Here is a 20,815-nt window from a genome sequence, read left to right as displayed (position 1 = left end):
AGTCAGTTGACTGAAAGAAGGCAATTTCCTCTTGATTACACACTTTTTTGCAATACTTGCTCTGAGTCTAGGTCAAGAATGTTTTTTTTGGTGTGGATTGTAAACATTTTTTCTTCACTTCATATCACTCTTTTTTCCTGCAAGTCAACTTGGCTATCTGTATAAAATAAATACTTGTGATAACAATAACTGTAATTTAAGATGCATTTATATTACGCAGTCTGATATAGTTATAATTTTTTCACATATAAAACTGGATACCTACAAAGCATCAATAAACTATGAAAGACCAAAGATATAGTAGGAAAAGTGATGTGTATAAATGCCTCCTGTTTTTACATGTCTGTTTGTATACTTAGTATAATTTTCTTTTTTATATGCTCATATTGAAAACTTGTATTTTAGAATTATGTTGTAGCTTTCACTTTGCTGCTTTGATTTGCAATAGATTTCTTTATTTTTGTAGCTGCAATTCTGCAGTTCGATAGAGGTTGTGTGTGAAGGTTGTAAAGTTTTGCATATATTTTGAATTGATTTTCTGTAATAGAAAATAGGATGGTCTGACAAAGTTCTACAATACAACAGAAATTGATAACGATCATTAGAATCTTCTTATCCTTTAGTACGTGCGAAGTTGTATATTTGTTTACCCAACCCCAGGACCTGAAAATGGACCTTTCAATACTAATGCAATAGACAATTGTGCTAATTATTAGAAATATGGCAATATGTGTATTATCCACAAACATACAGGATTCCAGTCTGGGATTACTACTGAATACTTGCATAGTGGAAATATTAAAATCCTCTTTAGTGAGTAAAGTTTACTCTTACTCTACTGATAAAGACTTTGAAGTACAGCAGGCATAAAGTACTTTAAAATGACATATATACATGTTTATAGGACCATTCAAACTGGAATTTTTTTAAAAAAAATTTTTGCTGAGACAGTTGTACACTCATTATCAGCTTTGAAAGATTGTGGCAATCAAAGATGGTTTCCCCATGACTAGAAAAAAAGCAACTGTCACACTGCCCTTCAAGGTAAAAGAGCTGAAGGTGAAGAATTACATACTGCCTACAGATCACAGCGAAATTCTGGAACGTGTCCCCCTGCAAGCCATGTCAATGCACTTAAAGAACAGGAAAGAGATGCTGAACATTCAGTGTGGATTTCCCAAGGACAATTCTTGCCTGACTAACCCAATTGCCTTCTACGGTGTGTTATCTGGCTTTGTGGTTGAAGGAGAAACACTGATACATTTATCTCGACTTTGTCAAAGCTTCTGTCACATGCTCTTGAAGGATCGCTCCAGCCAGCTAGGGAGTTAGAGGCTCACCAGCTGGACAAAAACAAGGTTGATAAATCATTGGAAACATTCTTGACTCAACTAGACAAACGCTAAGTATACACAGTCTGCTTTTCTGTGGTTATTTTTCTCTGCATTCAATATCCCTTTACCTCTTCTTTTGATCAAGTGCCAGATAATTTGATGGAATAAATACTTTCAGTATTAAGTACTGAAAGCTTTTTATATTCTTGAAATAATTTCACTAAATTTACAGATTGCTTATTTTCTAAATTATAGCAAAACCAAATGTGTGAATTATAGCCCTTAGAAAATAAACTGTCAGGACTTGATTCCTATGACAAATAAATGAAATAAGATGGATATGACTGTTCATATTCAAATGGAGCATATTGTAATTATCTTGCACTATCTTTCTTGAGAGAAAGAAGCTAAAGCACTTAAGTAATATTTCAGATTGATTTCAATTCTTTATGATGAATGTTCAGATGCTGACATATAATTGCCAATATTTTTCACAAAATTTTATGGTGGCTAATAACATTAACTTACTCATTTAGTGTATTGGACTATTGATCTATCTCTTTAGATAATTGTAGTGGAGCTTTACTATCAATCACTTCATTAAAAAAACATAACTTATTTTCTACTGCATTCTGTTCTTAATCTCAACTTAGTAACTAAAATAGTCTAGTGAAATGTGGTAGATATTCATCAGTCTTTCTGTATCGTTTGGACCAGAACTTTACTATCAATATTGAGGTCACATGCTCTGATAACCTTTTCTTGGTAAAGGTGCCTAATATTCTTACTAATTCAGGAGTAATATCACATTGTTAGAGCTTTTAAAACATGTTAGAATTCTTCAGTATTTTTCAGAAACTGTTGAGTTTGTCTATTCTATTAAATTTAAAACAAACTTGCTAATAATCGGAAAAACAAAACAAAATATGATTGTGCCAAAATGGAAAATTTTCTAGATGATTGTGATACAAATAACATTTATTCTTTAGTTTGCCTGGTGTGTAGATTTTCTTGCATGATGGAGCACGTCTGATATGTATATGCTCTTTTCATGAACCCAGTAAGCTTTAGAAACAAATATTTTTAGAAAGGCAGGTAAAGAGAAAGTTTTCTTGTCCCATATTCAGAAAACACCCAAAGACAAAGGTTGATGAAGGACAATGTATTGATTATAAAAGTGTACTTCAACAAATGGTAACAGTGAGAAAGAATGTGTGTGTTCTGTATACATATGCTTCATCAAAGCTGTGTCATTTGCCTTCTGCCCGCACTAGACCCTTGTAGGAACATTTTGTTTTGTGAAATGTTTCTGGTTATACATCTTGTGTATAATTACTATATATTTAACCTTAAAATAGAACAATTTTTTCAATGAAGTCTATTTACTAAATTATTGTCTACTATCACAGTAGAACAATAGGAGAATTCTGAAACATATTCTAGGCTCTACAGTTGACATAGGTAACATGACTAAATTAATGTCCGGAAATTTCCATAATAATGGTTGTAAGTTGTTGTTTATTCAAAAGTTTGAACGGATTTAAAAGATCAAGCGCATAACATGATGTTTTAATAGGATTTTTCTGTTACAAAGCCCCTATAGAGAGGGAATTCCAAATTCTTCTGTTTATCATTGGTACCTTTGAAGTAAAGTGCACCTTAATCATATCAACTTATTGTTCAGAGACGCTTCTCCTGCTATGTAGAACTGAGTCAATACTAGACTGAATTCTGGGAATTAACTTTTTTTGCGTGTGTTATTTTTTTTATATTAGATTAGCTGAGAAGGAAAAAAAACATTGACACAAAGCACATTTGTTTTATGAAAGCATTCAAAAATAAATAAGACTAAGACAAAAGTATCGAACAGAGAGAAAAATCAGTTACCTAAACTAAATGTATATGAGTTTAAATTAGAGTTTAGAGTTTAAATTCAAGACTCTTTTTAGACTTTTCCTGTTGAGAGGCAATGTTCCTCTAAAATTATTATCCTGCAAAAAGGTATCTCGGCTTTCTGATAAATTTGTTTTATATTTACAGATGACCTGTAAAATTGTGTCAAGTGATAGGAAAATTGCCCTTTCTTTCTCCAATACCAAATTATTTTCCTGTTTAAGGTTCACTTGTGTACTCACAGCAATTTTCCTGAGAGAGGAGTCAAAGCTGGTGTTATTCACAGAGTAACAGAAGGAATTAGAACAATTGTGATTTATTTTCAAATATATATCCTTTAAATTCAAGTTTTAAAATTTAGTGTTCCCCATTTTCCCTATATATAGGGTGTTGGTTGGTTTTATATAGGACATAAGGTGTTGAAGGATATTAAATGAGTTTAAGAGATTTTTCACTTTTGCCAGTTTTTATATAACTTGCATATTTACTCACTTATTTCAGTGATAAAGGAGGAGTCTGACTATTACTGTGAGGCAGAAAAACATGTAACTTTGAGAAATAATTGCTTAAAAACACACCTATGAGGTGAGGATCACCTTACCTATATTACAGGAAAAATGGTTTCATATCACATATGCTTCTTATAAAAGAAGTTCTTATAAAAGAAGTCAAATTGGTTAACAGTATTCCTATGTTTATTTGAATTGCATATTTTGTTTTTGTTTACTTTTTGTCACAAATTAGGAGTTTGCAACACATAGGAATTATGTCTATTAGAAAGAAAATTAAGTAACATTCAAAAATTCAAATGGATTACAAATTGTGATTGATTAAATCTAATATCTAATCTATGTATGACTTGAATGTATAATTTATTGGTAGAAATAATGAAATTTTGTGATTGAAAACTTTCTTTATTCTTAATGACTGAAGTGAATTAATTTTGTCTATCTTAATTTGATGAATCTTTGTGAAGATGATAAATTGTTACATTGAAAAGATATAGAAACAAATTGTAAAATTTCTGGATGGTGGAATAGAATTAAGAAATTTTATTATTTTTAAAAAGAAATACAGTAAAAATCTAATAAAGAAATGAAGGATAAAATAATAGGAAAGAAAAACAAATGAACATTTCATTGAATAAAAGATGTACAGTATGATTTAATATGAAAGGCTGAGCCCTTCCTTAGGCAAGGAAAACATTGAATTCTTTCCTATTGGTTAAATTGCTATAGCTGGTATACACAAATCTGTTATGTGATAGTAAGTTTTAATTTTTTTTTCATATTTTTATATTCAATGCATAGTGAATGTTTAATCAGAGTTGTGCTTGTTATAAATGTCATTCCAAAACCAGCAAGGGAGAAACTGTACTGCTTCTTTTTAATACTTCTCAGTTTTTGAATTCCACATTGAAGTCACTCTATTTATTATTTATTTATTTGAATAGATGAAGCCTTGTAATACTTCAGGTTGCATTTCCGATTTTGAGTTTTTCATTAGTTTCATAAATTCACGCGTCAAAAAGTATATAGAATATTGCTGTGAAGCTAATATCATTTTGTGACTTAAAACAAAGGTGAAGATGTTTCAGTGCTTTTTCATATGATAAGATGACCTTAGATCCTATGTGAGACTTCACTGGACTGAAGAGAACTGTTCTATTTCTGGCTAGTAAATTGTGGTATCATCAGATGTTCAGTTTCTATGGAGAGTTGTGCACAATCTCAGCAGCTGAGATTGCCCCAGCAGTCCCCATATAGGCATACCAGGTGTTAAGCAACAAGGTGAGTTTGAATCCATGCCCAAATTCATTCTACATACTCTTAGACTTTAAAGTGAGATCCTTACCAAAATGAAATCCTTGTAAATGTTCACCAGGTAGTCATCTACTTCTCTGAAAGAGTGGTCAGGCACTGGAATGGGCTGCCCAGGGAGGTGGTGGAGTCACCGACCCTGCAGGTTTTCAAGAAATGTTTGGATATTGTGTTAGGGTATATGGTTTAGTGAGAACTATTAGTGATAGTTGGATGGTTGGACTGGATGATCTGTAGGTCTTTTCCAACCTTTGTGTTTCTGTGATTCTGTGATCTCATACATAAGCAGACTCACAGGCTAACTAAGCCTTCTCTATTTATTTAAAACAACAGATTGAATCTATGGTTATTAGCCTTCTAAATAACATCTCAGCTAAATTCTTAAATAGGAAAAACGAATCCTGAATTCTTTCAATTCTATCTTTCCTACATTCCTTCAATTTCCCATAGATAAGCTTCTTTGTTTTTGGAGGACTTATCATACAGATTATGAATATTATAATCACTGACCAAATTTCACTGTTTATAGAGAAATATATCTCAAACTATTTGCATAATGTAAAAAATGAGTTAATGCATTATTTACATTACACTAGGGCCATTATCCACAGTGAAATCACATGGGAACTTTAGAGTCATGTAGTGAAGCAGTGATCATAATTTCTCCTCAGTAATCTGCTGTATCAAAATTATACTTGACTCTTTATTTTCATTCAAATAAAAAATGACTCATTCCAATCCATATCTATTATTTGTATAGATATTTCTATCTCAGAGTAAATGAAATCTACAGAATATACATCAAAATTTAAAGCCTTTTCTTTTTCCAAATAAGGAGAATTTACATTTACTCACATTAAATATCCAAAGGATATTGTCATAAGACTTTCCAAAGGAAACCCAACAGCTTTAAATTTTTTTATTGAAATAGTTAATAGTCATAAAATCATATTTCTAATTGTCTATTATATCTATTATAGTTTCCATTTACAAATTAATATTTCTATCATTTGTCAAATACTATAGAAACCATTTTGTCATAAATTACTCTGTGAATATTACTCAGCTAGATCCAGTTCTAACAGGAAGATCTAGATTCTCTCAATTAAGCTATGATCTTTGTAGAGTGGCTGATTTTAGGGAATCAGCATTTTACCCTTGAGAAACCTCATTCTAAAAAATCTTTGTACATATATACGAGGGATAGAAATATTTCTGGGTACAGTTCTGGACTTTGATTAACTTCAGTCATCCCAAAATAGCAGATGCACACTGGAGTGCCTTTCTTTTTTAAAATAGGTGCTATAACAGAAAACAGGATGTCAGCTCTAGTTAAGAATATTGTTATGAATCCAATACTTCCCAGATCACAAAATCACAGTTCTTGTATTAAAAATGTTCTGTATGCAAGCACACATATTTTTAAATGTGTAAGCATACACTGGTAAATGTATTTCATCATTTTTTCAGTTTTTATATGATGCTGCCATGCCAGTTTGCTATTTTCAAATAAATATTCTGGGATTTCTCCCTTAAAGACACTAACCTGAACCATATTCTGATGTTTTGTGGTTCTTGCAGTAAGGCTCTGCTCTGCATTGCTCTTTTATTTTACTCTTTTGGAAAAAGAGCTCTGTTTACTCTTTCATTGGGTTACTCTTTTATGGTGTAATTAATATTCATTGTACTGCATAGTGAAATAGTCTTCCAATTGAGGAGAACGATTTACAAAGTTCCGAAGAGTGATATGGATTATGTGAGAATAGCTTTTTCAGTTAGTTAGTTTTTGGCTAAAAGTAAAATAGAAATAATAGGTTTTGTACTCATGAAATGAATTTCTTTTTTGTCTTACAATGGTACCATGAAAATTTTTTCTTTGTTATTGAGGATGTACTGCTTCCTCAACACCTGCTGGTCTAAATTACTTAGAGACACTGGGAGTAGACTTGCTTTCACAGGTATTTCTAGCAACTAATTGCCTGTGAAAATTCATTTCGTTATTTGTAACTTGAAATGACAGGAAGTGTTATATGAGCAGTAGGTGGAATATATTCCCAGCTCACCTACCTCCAGTTTTTAATTTTTTTTTTATTATTGAGCTTTATAGCATATAGCCTTGTTGCTGCTCCACTGGCTGCTGTATCAATAGGTAAATAATTCATATAGTAATATAATATAAACATATAATGTATGTAATACTTATGGAATGATATTCAATTTTATGGTGGGAGAAGTATTCCACTTAATTGGAATGGATATCAATAATGCTTTCATGAATTTATATCATTGTCCTTATGTATAATGAAAACTGCAGTTTTGTTCAATTGGCAGAGTTCTTTTGAATTCAGCCAAACTGCTGTTCCCAAGGAGATCTGGTGAAATTGAAATCCTGTGTGGCCATGAGCAGAATTTTGAACTATTAACAATTTTTGAACTTTAACTTTTTTAAATTTAACTTTTTAAATTTAAATTTTTGAATTTAACTTTTTAACCAAGGATCTGGAGTACACAGAGATACTCTTTTCAGTCTGTCACCAAAACAATATAGACCTTACTTTTTTCAACATTTCAACAGTTTCAATTAATATCACCTGAGATAAATACAGGAAAAAAGAAAAAAGCCAACAAGGCAAACAACATTAGATTGTATTGAAATACTTAAATAATTGAGGACATAAAAATACAGCTGCAGAGAACCAAAATAAATGGACTAGATATAGCACATGATTCAAGATTTTCCCAGCACACTATTAAAAAGAAATAACATTAGGTTTAGTAGAAATTACAAGAGCGTGAAATCACCAGTATTCTGTTATGTGCAAGTTGCACTTGTCTCCAAGCCTAAAGAATTAATCCTGCAAGATGCGGCACACGTTTGGCATTTAATGTTCCATCAATATACAGATACGAACAATTTAATTTTCTGCTAAGTATTCATTCCTAATTTTATTTATAGATGAAATCAGGCATTTTAAATTATGTTCCAAACATGTTTTAAATGATACCCCAAGCACACATTTTTGTGTCTTGTACCTTCTGTCTTCATTTCAAAGGTGTGTAAATTGCCTGAGTTGTACAGTGAGTTATATACCTGCTACATACACTGCAGTGTTTAAGAAGGCTTTCTGTTTCATGCTGGATCCATGTTTTGAAAGAATCATTTTGCCATCAAAATAAAGGCTTTATATCAAAATAAAAAATCCAAAGGCATTTTTATTATTCTATCAACACTTTCTTACTTAGTAACTTTGGCTAAATTCCAAAATTCACAGGGATTTCTCCTGCTGAGAGCAGTTAGTCATGTGTTTAATTTTAAATTCATACATAATCCATATATAATCACTCCAAAACCAATTAATGGTTACTAAATATTTTTTTCAAGACAGTATGAATTTGCTGTGTTCTTGGTTAATATCAATGCTACTGTTTTCAATGGCACTTGTCTCCAAGTGCATGCATCTGTTATTGTTTACCTACTTGTTTAGATAAACTTGAGGCATACCATCCACTTTTCATGTACCCTTTCTGTAGAAATTTAACCTGCATAAAGAGGCCAGAAGACAGCTCTGGTACACACGAAGCAAAGACTTCTTGGATGGTTGATAGGTGAGACCTATTGGTTTGGCAGTGTTGTCTGTATCTGTTTGTTCTTGAAATGTACCCTGTGAAAATATTTTTGAAATGATATGGGATTTTCATGGTTACTTGCTTAGTGTTATGTGACTAATATCTATTTCTTCCATATCAGAGGTGTTGAATCTATGTTATTTCACTTCATCACCTTGCTTTTTCTGTCTCAAGAATCACTGAAGCATCACTTTTTATTTTTCTATGTTGATGTGTTTATAAAAACAGATGACCTATCGGGTAATTTGGTCCAAGTGTATTGAGAGTGCTTCAATTCCTGAATTTCTAATTACAGAGTTAATGTATTCAAAGGAAAACCCCTGTAGAGAACAGAGTACAGAACTGATGTCCTGTCATTATAATGTCTTGCTTGCTTTGGATTTCAAGCTAATCACAGCTGAGTTAAGGTTGGTAATTTTCTTAAGAAAAAGAGTTTACAATAATCCTGGCTGAAGTATGTAACATCTGAAGATCATAATATGTGAATTCACTAGAAAGGATTCTCTCTTATGTAATTCTCCCTATTTTTCCTCTATTAGATACATTTGTAGCTTTGACTAGTTTTCTGTTTATTTCCCTTCTTATTGCAAAATGCTTATATAATTAACAATATCGCCTATTGTCCTTTGGTTAATGTTACTGATTTCTTTATTGATCTACTATCTTCCTTGTCTCACTTCCATTTTGAAACTATCACAAAAGGTATCTATCCTTTTATTTTACTGTTTAGATAGTAACAAGAAAATTATTCTCCAGAATAGCCACAACTGATAGCATTTTTTGTTTGGAATTGTTTATCTGATCAATCGATCATCCCTCTACTTTCAAACACACCTAGAAATAAAAAGCAGGACTAGAAGAAATAGAATGATAAAGTGTAGTCTTCAGACTTATAAACTCTAGGACAAGTCTATAAATATAATGAGACTTCTGTTTGTATTTATTGTTTTTTGTTTTTTGTGTTGTCGGGTTTTTTTGCATTCTATATAGAAGAACTGTTTGTTACTACTGTAAGTGTTAAAATACTTTGTGCTATCACACAAAGATAAAAATTAAACAGGTTAGCTATGGATGTGGTATACTTGAGAGAATAATGCTACTGGTAAACATTACTTGTATTTTACTTGTCAAAAGTAAAAGAAACCTTCAGAGAATGGAAGAAAAGTTCAGACAGAATAAGACTGGCAAGCCTTGGTGCTGACAGCTTTTCTAGTTTAGTACAAAGCTTTTGCCCATTATTAGCAAGGGTAATACTGTATTGAAGAATGGAATGACAGCACCATTATTAATCGGAGAGTAATTACACACTGATATATATGAAAAGATTCACATACTTAAAGCTTAATTCTCATATGTGAATCCTATTTAAAGATTAAAGAATAAATGAGCAGTTCATATTTCTGTGTTTTGTTTTGTTTTTAAACAATGAACAATTATTGGAAATCACTGTCATTAATATCTATAGTCCCATCCATGCTAGGTAAGGATGAATGCAAATTTCTGCTTTTATTCTAAATTCTGGTGGATTTTTTTTCATGTGCCGTTTTTAATCTCCTTTCTTATCTAAGCCACATAGAAATCTAAAGAAGAATACATTGACAGTAATAGAAAGTTTGCAACTTATTTTCAGAGGTTTTGGTTTGGTCAAATCTTTCTCATTTCCTCCTCTTTTTTGGTGGGTGATAATGTAGTGAACTTACAAAATGGAATCATACAGTCATAGAATGATTTGGGTTGGAAAAGACATTAAAGACCATAAAGTTTTAACCCCCTTGTCATGGAGAGGGTTGCCACCCATTAAATGAGGTAGCCCAAAGCCCTTGTTCTGTTGCTACACTCCCTGATAAGGTCTTTCCCAATCTTTCTTATCAGCCCCTTTAAGTACTGGAAGGTTGATATAGGGTTACCCTGCGGACTTCTTTTCTGTAGGGTAAAAAAACATATAAAAAAATGTGGGCAATAGATGTTCACTAAAAAGAAGTGTTTAATATTCCCCTGCAAGCCTGAACCAACTTGCTGAATCAGAAAGATTGCATTGTTAGTTATTACATAACCTAAGGTTGCTCAATGCAACAGCCCTAAAACTGGCCATTGTATGCTGTTAATGCAATGTAATGCCTGGACACTTTTGTGGATAGTACGCCTACTTGTGTGTTTTACTGAAATACAAATTAATCACACAGCGCATACAATAATCTAATTTTTTGTTTTGAGATTGATAGTAGTTCATACTGGAAATGTCAAGCCTTCACTTAAAAGCTTACTCATAGATGTTAAATATTATACCCTTTGAAATCTATGTAATGCTTTAAAAGTGCAAGCACAGTGCAGTAAAAGTCGAATTAAATGAAATGTTGATCTATACAAAGCAGAGCACTCATTAACAGAATGTGTCTTTGTTGAATCGAAAAATCGCTGTAGAGCCATGCAGCACTCTTCAGATAGTTTAAGGCAATCCTGGTTTATAAGGAAAGTCTTTCAAAATTTCATCAGTAATTGTCAGTTCTGATGCAAGTGATTAATGGTTGATAGTAGCTGAAACCCTTCTTAGGGGCGTCACATTGCAGAACAGGACTGCAGTGTTTCAACAAACAACCAAAAATAGCCTGACAAGAACATATGAAATTTCCTGATAGGAAATTATCTGTCTTCGTGGCAAAGGAATAACCTCTCCTTCCAAAGGACTTCCTTCTGTGCTCTGAAAAAATACATAGTATAGTATATGTAAAATACATAGTATTTCCTATTTGATGTTAACCATACCTTAGCAAATAGAATTGTCAATGAAAAGTTTAGTATCATTAAAAGTTATTTACAACGTGTTGCTACCAGACGTGTAATTTTTATTTCATATTTATATACTCTTTTAATAGCGTACAAAGACAGATCTCTGCAAGATTGACATTTTTCTATTGATTTATCATGAATTTCTGTTTTGGAGTGGAAGTTTAAAAACTCTGTTTAGTGCACATATGTGTTAATTTTTTTTCTAGTTTTCCTTATTAATTATACTCCATATGTGAAGTTTCACTGACTTAGGGAAGAACATTTCTACTCCAAAGTAACTTGAGAATTAGAAAAAATTGTAAGAAAAATATTTGTTGGGAATGTAGTAGTAATGTTTACACTAAGAATATAGTATGCATTTGTTTCCTCAAACTTTGTATAAAATAATAGTTCATAAATAGTGAGGAAAGCTATATTTCTGAATACAATTTCTGTAACATCTCTTGTTTCCAAATGGGAACATATAACCACTTTCACTCTTCTACAAACTGTATTCATTTGAGGAGTGGGAGATGTTAGTGAGGTTTAAAGTTCTAGGAAGCTACTTGAGAAAACTCCTTGCCATCATGAAGGAAAAGAAGTCACAGCTGATTGTCACAGAAGTAATGTAAATAATGGGAAAAGGTAGAAATACTGAAAAAGAGTAATTTCACAAAATAAATATTATGACAGGAATTGTGTAGAGATATATGCTCGGAAAAAAAGTTAAAAAAATAATTGGAATGGATGTATTGTAAAAATGTTTAAAAGGCCAAAACATTACTATGTGCAAGGAAAGGATGACTGGAAGGAAAAAGTTACAATTCTTTTCAAGAAGAGAGATGCATGAAAGGAAAATAAAAATGTCTATTGCTCAGACTAAGTAGATATAGTATTACAGATATTTTGCTGGCTGTTTTGCTGGAACTGTTTTCCATCTGACACCTAAGTGTAGTTATAGTACTCATATAATTTTTTTTTATTCTGTCTAGATGAGGGATATTAATACTTCTAGCAAATATGGTGAAATAATTTTGGAAAACAAGCATCCCATCAGAAATAATGAGAAGATGTTTGGCTCACCTGTTCGCGTATTGATAACAAAAAACTTCTATTTTACACAGCATCAATCAAAGAAGAGTGGCAGCACTAAAAGAGCTAGAGGAGAAAGGACGTTATTGTATCTAAGGATCTGAAGCAAACATTAAAACATGCATACCATAACACCAGCTAATACTTATCATTCCTGTCCCTAATTTTCTTCTTTGCCATTGTGTTACCCTGTGTCATTCTAAAATTACACTGTAAATTCCTTTGGGATGAGTTTTGTCTCTTAATTCATTTTGCAAACTGCCAGCAGTCTTGGGCACTATAAGATGATGTGCTAGATCTCATTAGTTTGAAGATATGTTTTGATCCAAGTAACAGCATGTGTTTAGTTTGCTGACAATGTTAGTAAAAATGTTACATTTTTTTCTCCAGTATTTCCTGTTACATTTCTCCCTCTACATAAACCTGTGTTCACTCAGATAATTCAAATAAACAAGCCCCTAGTATTGCCTGTCTGTTAAGGAAAGTTTCAAGGTTCTCTTTTTTTTTTTTTTTTTTTTTTTTCCTTTTTAAAGTGAGTAATTTGTATGAACGTGTAAATAATACATGGCATTTCAGCCTGGCTCAGGTTTACGAGGAGAAAGAGATGCTCAGTGTCTCAAAGGATGTGCCAATGTGAGTTCCTTCATTCCTCATTGACTTCAGTGAGAGTTGAAAGGTGCTCAGTAGGTGCAAATATCAGCAAAAATTTAAATTCCCAGATGACTTTGTGGACCTAGTTGTTAACTCTTGGAAAGATTAATCCTATCTGAGGAATCATAGGAGGCATTTTATGCATAGACCTACCTATCAATAGGCTTTCCCCCAAATGAACTGTTCATTCTCCTTCATTCTTACACAAATTTGAGATCTGATGGAAATCAAATATTTGGGGTACTTTTATTTTACATTTTTAGTATTAAATTTGTTGCAGAGTGAAGTTCTGTTTGATCATAAGTTGAATAGTCTGGATAGAAGTGATTTGCTATTTTGCAAAGGATGGGAAAGGTGCAGGCAGAGCTGTTCCTTTCCGTAGCAACTTGTCATTGGGTGTTTTTAATATAATTTGAAACTGCACCAAACGATGGAAGTGGATTTCATTTGATTAACTGTATGGAAGGGCTGCTTAAGCTAGAAAGTATCAGAATGCTGATTTTCAGACAGCTTTCTCAGATCATTCAATTGGTTCAAATATTTGGAATTTTCCTTTTGCTGACATTACTTCCTGGGATATCAAAAGGAAGTTTTCAGGATATTATCAATTTTCCCCTCTGACAAATTTAAAAATGCTACTGTCATCAATGATTAGTAAATTTAACAGTAGAATCCAAGCAATTTCCTCAGATGATATAGGTGTCATTCATCAGTGACTACAAATAATTGAAGAAAGTACTTATACTTTCAGACAGGATGTTCTGTCCTCTGTATAATGGTACTTATCTCCTTATTTGCTCTCCCTACCGTTTTTTTTTCCTGCCACATTCAAGTTAAAGACAAAATGAACAATAGACAAGAAGAATCCTGTTGTTCAGTTTATCTGCTTGCAATGAAAACCAGTAATTTCTGCAACTCACAGGTAGTAGCCATGTCAGTGCTTTCCATAATTAATTTAGATGATTTAAAGAGTATATATTTTTTGTTTATCTCATTTCTATGTGTTTGGGGACTTTTGCAGTCAAACTTTTTAAAATTAATTTTTTAAAGTAATCAAAATGTTGTTAAAATTTTCAAGGTGAAATGTTTTAGAATCAGAATTTGTTTATTTGAACTGTACTTGGGATTCTCTGTAATGTGTCACTCAGTTCTTCATCTATGTTTCTTTATATTTGTTGAATGTACTTACTGAAAACACTGAGATGTTTCTTAGTACTGTCATACAATTAATTTGATTTTTTCCAAGAATAATCTTTGTTCCTTCAGAAGGAAAGTGACAATTTTGAATGCTCTGTAATTAGATCATTCCAGTCTGCAGGTCACATATTTTTCTTCCTAGATGCACAAGTTCCTTGAAAGCAAATATACCCCTGTGTAATGAAAGAGGGAGTTCATTTCCTTCCTTTAAATTCAAATGTACCCAAGCATTAGCAAAACTTGTTCTACTTTGATAAATGTAGAATATACTGCTTATTCACCTAAATTCAATTGCATTTTGCTGTACACTGATAATTTTGTACCATTATGTCAAATTCATCCCCACTTTGACGGTGACAGACGGTTATACAACCGTTCCTATTGATTCCCAATTTTATTGATTACTGACATTCTTTTGACTCAGTTACTATTGAGTAACTGAGAACTATTTATCTGAGAAAGGGTTTGCAAGCCTGGATTCATTATCTAATTTAATTTAATCATCAAAGATTTATTTGTCACTCTGCTAGTCACCAAGACTCCTAAGATAATCAGCAGAGAGATGTAGGAGCTACCAGAAGGTTCCCCACTTCCTTCTTAAAAACCTATAGAGGAATGCTGGGCAATGAGACCACTTAGCTTGTTTTATAATATTACTATATTTAAGTGAGGAAGAAAAACCTTCCTCTGCCAATGTATGTTTGCTTATAAAGGGACTTGAAGATTGACCTTACTGGAAGAAGTACTATGTCCAGTGAGGTAAATTTCTGGGTGTTTAAATATATTTTAATTAAATTCTGATTCTCACCAGCCAACTCTAGAATTCTATAGTTAATAGAAGTCTGTCATTAGGAACTTCATCAAAGGTTTTCTAAAAATATAAATAAGTAATTTCATCTGCTGTTAAAACCTGTAAGTTCCACTATAATATCCACAAAGTTAGATGGGTAGAATTTTCCCTGCGCTGCACTATGCTAGTTATCCCTTATTAAATTATTGCTATCCCTTAGAGGCATGTTCTGAAATTCTTCCTACCTACTTTTTTTCAAAGCTGTATCTCATTGCTAATTACCTAGAAAGATGTAGGTGACAACTGACCCAAATCATAAGAGCAAAATACCTGTTTTCTGGTATTAAAAAGAAACTTGTGGCTTTCTTCTGATTGTTTTAAATTTTATGTATTACATGATGAGACAGAATCAGACACTTTATAGTTTGAAGGGGGAGGAAATTGCAAAGAGTGAGTTCCTTTGTCTGCAATTTTCCCAGGGCATGAAACAGCTCACACAACTTTGAATAACTAATGAAGCATCATTGAAGTGTAATATCATCTGCATTGTCATTTGTACATCAAGGTCCTCAGTCCTCCAGCAGAAACATTACTCAAAAATTCTCTTCCTCCAGTTCTTCTTACAAGCATAATTACAAAGAATTAGTGTTGGAAACATATTTAGCAAATATAGAATTTTTTTTTTTTGATAAGTGAAAACTTCTCTGCTGTCCAGTGCTTCATTCTTTGTTGAAAAACAGGAGTTCATTATACCAGTTCATCTCTTCAAGGTAAATAATAGTGGCACTATGAAAATAACACTTTTTTTAATTTTGATAAGTTAATATTTCCTATATTTTGCCTTCAGAATTCTTCGGATAACTCACTAAGTGCTCTAGGCAAAATTATTCAAGAAATTTATGTAGGAAAAAACAGAAAATTGACCCAAACTCATGTTTTACATTTTATAGTCTTAGCTAGCTGTACTTAGTGTTTTGCTATTTCTGAAATGGCACTTTTCTCCAATGAAAAGAAAGTAACAATATCTAAACATTCTTAAAAATTCTACTGTGTGATCAAAGACAAAAATTTGAGAGTGAGGGCTTTAGCACTGTATAATGGTGTTCTGTACCATTATTGACAGTCTTTGAAAAACAATACTTAAATAATTGTTAATATTTGTATAACATTCAAAAATGAAATGTGTCACATCATTGAAATGAGCAGGCTTATGTAAATTGGTGCAGTATCAGGTGAACAAAGCTACTCAGTTTAATCTCCTATACATTCTAAGAAAAATATCTTCAAGATTTTCAATTTATTTATAAATTTGAGAATAAGTAAATTCATTTTCCACTATCTGCAATTTTGGTTTTTATTCTTGTTCACGTTTTATCTAGAAGTTTGCATTAACACTTAGACAAATATTCTGCTCTGTCAATTAAAGGGGATTTTTCTAAGAAGGATTCAATGTCTTTCTTTGACAACCTCTGGAGAAGTTTGCAGAGACAATTTCTCAGGAAATTGTATTTGTACAGTCTGATTTGACCAAAAGTCATCTTCACATTATATTTTCCTTTTACTATCACGTCAACTGAGATGAACTACATAGGGTTTGACAGAGCTTTTCAGGTTCAGAGGTCAGCCATTATCACTAAATACGTTTTAAAACTCTGAGGCAAATTAGTTCCCTCTTATGTACATTGATCTGCACCATTTGTGAAATGTGAATTGTTCAGATTGTGGAGATGGGATCCTGCAATGGGAGAAAGTAACGCCCACCAGACAGCCCAGTATTTGCATATACTTACTCTCATCACCCTTCCTGTTATATCGGCACTCTGGAATTCTGATCATCCACAGGTTGTTTGAATTGAATTGTGGCAAAACAGAAAGTGACCCAAAATCTGAAAAGATAAACAAGCTTAACATCTGGAGCTTAGCCATCTGATTGCATTGCTGTAATTAATTTAATGGAAAACTCTTGTTTTCCTAGGTAACATCAAAAGCTGTTTGCAGGGCGTGTTAATGCCATGTCATTTACTTCATGAGATGGCAAGCATATAGTACTTGGCTCATATAATTGTGTCTGTAAGTAAGCAACATCTGATTACCTACAATGAGGTGTGAGAAGTTTAAGGGGAGAAATTGCAAAATAGAATGACTTTTCCTTTATTCATTTCCCAGCATCATTTAGTTCAGTGATTAAGAGAAGGAGGAAAAACAGAATTTAAGGAAACCATTGAAGAGGCATTTGGACAATGCCTTCACCAATATGCTTTAAATCTTTGTTACCTCTGAAAAGGTCAGACAGTTGGACTGGATGTTATTTGAAGGTTCCTTCCAACTTTATCATGCTATACTCTATGGTTCTAAAGGGAAGGTCATTTGGGGAAAATGCTTGAGGTAGCAACTTTTTTCCAGTTCAGTAAGAGATTTCTTGATGCATCCTGTTTTGGAGTTCATCACTGTAAAAACACAGTTTAATATTTATTTACATAGTCATGTTTGGTGACAGAAATGGGTATGAGTGGAGATGCTTCATTTTTATTTTAACATGGTCTACAAGAATTTTAAGTGTTGATACATCAACAACTTTATGTCCCTCTTCTAAGGAAAATAATTCAAATGATAAAGTTAAATACATTATCACAATATTTTACAAGAGGATAAGTCATGTTACAACATTTATTTCCATGAGTTATAATTCATGAGTGATCGATCAAAGCAGAACCAGAAGTGAAAGCCATCAGTAGAAATAAATTGTGCTCTACAAGTTATGTTTATGGAACACAATTTTTGTTGTAGATTGTGCATGGATTAACTGTAATTTTTTATATTAAATCCTGAAGCAAAATTAGCACTTTGGCTGAAGTGTGAGTGCTATGTTCTTGACAAGGGTTTGAAAGTAAGAAATAAACATGCATAGAAAGGTAAATAAAGGATTGTGTTGTATTTTTTAATCTTCTATCTGAAACTTTAATTACTAGTACAAGTGAAAAGGAAAGAGTAACTGATAGAAGAGATGGAGGAGGCTAAAAAGAAGTTCATATTTTTTGTTAAATTCTTCGTCAGATACTACAGTCATCCTGCTTTCAGGAATTTATAGGCAATTCTGTGTCAGAGGAAATGATGGAGATCAGACTGATCAGGAGGAGAAACTAGAATTTGTTGTCACCCTACTGACTGTGAAAGTCATCAGGAAAAATAGAATTCCAGATATTCCAAAATTCCAGCTGAATTACATTTGTATCTTTGGTCCTACAATGTCCTATTAGTACCATAGTTTCCAAGTAAGAAGCTCTGTCAGCCTCTCCTCTCAATGAGAAAAATGGAGGTAACTAATCTACAATGTTGTTTGACCTCTGAAGGGAAATATCTTTGTATATAAAGTATATAGGAAATATAGACCACTGAAAACTGAAGTTTGATCCCTCAAAATTCTCAGTAGATGCCCAGTTTAAGCCAGACTTCAGCATAATGCTGACAAAATGATTATTGCACAGAATATACAGAGGGTGAAGGAATGTTTATAAAGAGGTAACAACAAATACAATTTTACTGGTTTTGAGTAATAATCAGAAAGAAAATGAAATGTTATTAAAGCAGGAGAAAAAGCTTTATAGAAATCTTCTATATGGTTTCACAAAGAAAGGTGGCTTGCTTATGATCTATAAAAAAAATAACAATAAAAACTTCAGCTAGCTGGAAAAAAAAAACAAAAAAACTTGTAATAAGAACTCCTGTCTGGAAGTTGAAGCCAAACAAATTCAAATGAGAAATAAGGCACAATTTCACAGCAGCAAAGGTATTTAACCTTCAGAGCAAAAAGCCAAGGGCACTGCTTGATTCTCCATCTCTCTGCCTTCAAATCAAGACTGGATGTTTTTCTGTAATACGTTAACAATAAACTACTGAGCCGAGCACAATCGAAAATGAAATTTAATGACCTATGATATACAGGGTCAGAATAGATGATCTAATGGATCCTTACTGCCTTGAACTGTATGAAAAAGTTAATGGAGCTGCACTATATTACAGAGACAAAGAATTTGTCTTTCGTGTCAATTCCTTAGCGTTTTTCTTTTTTCTTTTTTTTTTTTTCTCCAGCTGGCTTGTGTAAATTCATGTGGAATTGGCTTCCCTCTGTACTGACATGAAGAAAGCCTGTCACCGCCTCCTCTCCTAAAACTGTTTTGCAAAGTTATCCCAAATTTTCAATATATATTTTTTCAAGTTTTAATGCCATCCTTGTCACTAGCTAATGCTAAAAAAGTCTTTGACAATAGAGTTTTTGTATTCAGGTTGGTCTTTTGTCTTTTTGTCCCTAATTAAGACAGATGTAATCATTCGCTATATCTTTATTCCCGTATTTCTCTTCCATTTTGTCTCTGAATTGTTTGTTTCTTTGTTTGTTTTTGTAATTAGAGGGTTACCAATTGTTATATAATACCAATAGTATTGCGGGAGTTTTTTTTATATACCTTCTTTCTCTCACCTTATCTTTAAACAACATTTTATTCTCATGTTTCTTCTTGCCCTGGAGGTCTGCACAGCCTCCCTCGTGCTATCCTTATTCTCTTCTCTACCTTATAGCTTAATCCCTGATTAATTCATTACATTACTTGGAGGCTCACGATAACAATTTTTCAGCTCTGTTTTTTCTCCCGGTACACACAGCTCTACTTTCTCCACATTGCTGTCATATTTTAGTCTTCCAGAAAGTCTGGAAGCCCTGTGTTTAGAATTAATATCTTTCCTTGGGAATAAATCATGTTTTACATGTAAGTACTACACTGACATGCATTTGATTACCAGATGTTCATTTTGAATATTGTACTTTTGTAATGACATCTCCAAGAAGCAGTATTCTAGTTACAATTGTAATGTAGAGGTACTCTGTGAATATTTTATGACACTGCTCATGGAAGGTCCCCCTGTATGTCTTCTATATGTCAGTTTCATGGTGAATCAATTGTGCAATTGTTGAACGAATTCTTTCTAGTCATTATAATGCAATTTATTAGTACTAAGCCTCAGCTCTCATTCCTACAGTGTAAATAATTATACACAATTTTTCTTCTTGTGAGAATATTAAAAATACAAACTCAACTTCAAAAGAGTTTTTACTACTGTTTTTTTAGTTTTATTTTACATGTATGTATGCAATTTCAGTAAAAATGTAGAAAGGTATAATTTTGCAAGACTAAAATGTTCTAGTGGGAGAAGGTTGTATTTGCATTTCTCCTATCATGCATACGTGTGCTAAGATAACATTCAGGTTTACCATATTAATATAATATGAGGGAATTTTATAAAAATATGATACAAATTAATTATATAAAACCTATTTTTGTATTTCATTTCTGCATAAACGGAATACCAATACTAACGTGGCCAGTAATACCAATCCTAACCCTATTAGCTAGTATTTTGGTATTTTGCCTTCAGTATTTTGTAGCAGTTTAAGTTAATGTGATGTTCATGTTCTTCAATGCAAAGATACATGCTGGATGATGTTAGATAGGCTTACGTTCTCTCTGTCTTTTTAATAGAAACACAAATCTAGGGGGCTTGAGTGTAGGTAGTAACTTGTCAATTGTTAGTGAAACACTGCTTGAAAAAAGATCGTGGAGAATACTAAGAAATAACACTAAAACCTGAAA

The sequence above is a fragment of the Tympanuchus pallidicinctus genome, unplaced genomic scaffold, assembly GCF_026119805.1.
Source record: "Tympanuchus pallidicinctus isolate F22 unplaced genomic scaffold, pur_lepc_1.0 scaffold16, whole genome shotgun sequence".
In the NCBI taxonomy this organism is placed as follows: domain Eukaryota; kingdom Metazoa; phylum Chordata; class Aves; order Galliformes; family Phasianidae; genus Tympanuchus; species Tympanuchus pallidicinctus.
This window is presented reverse-complemented; position numbering follows the sequence as displayed.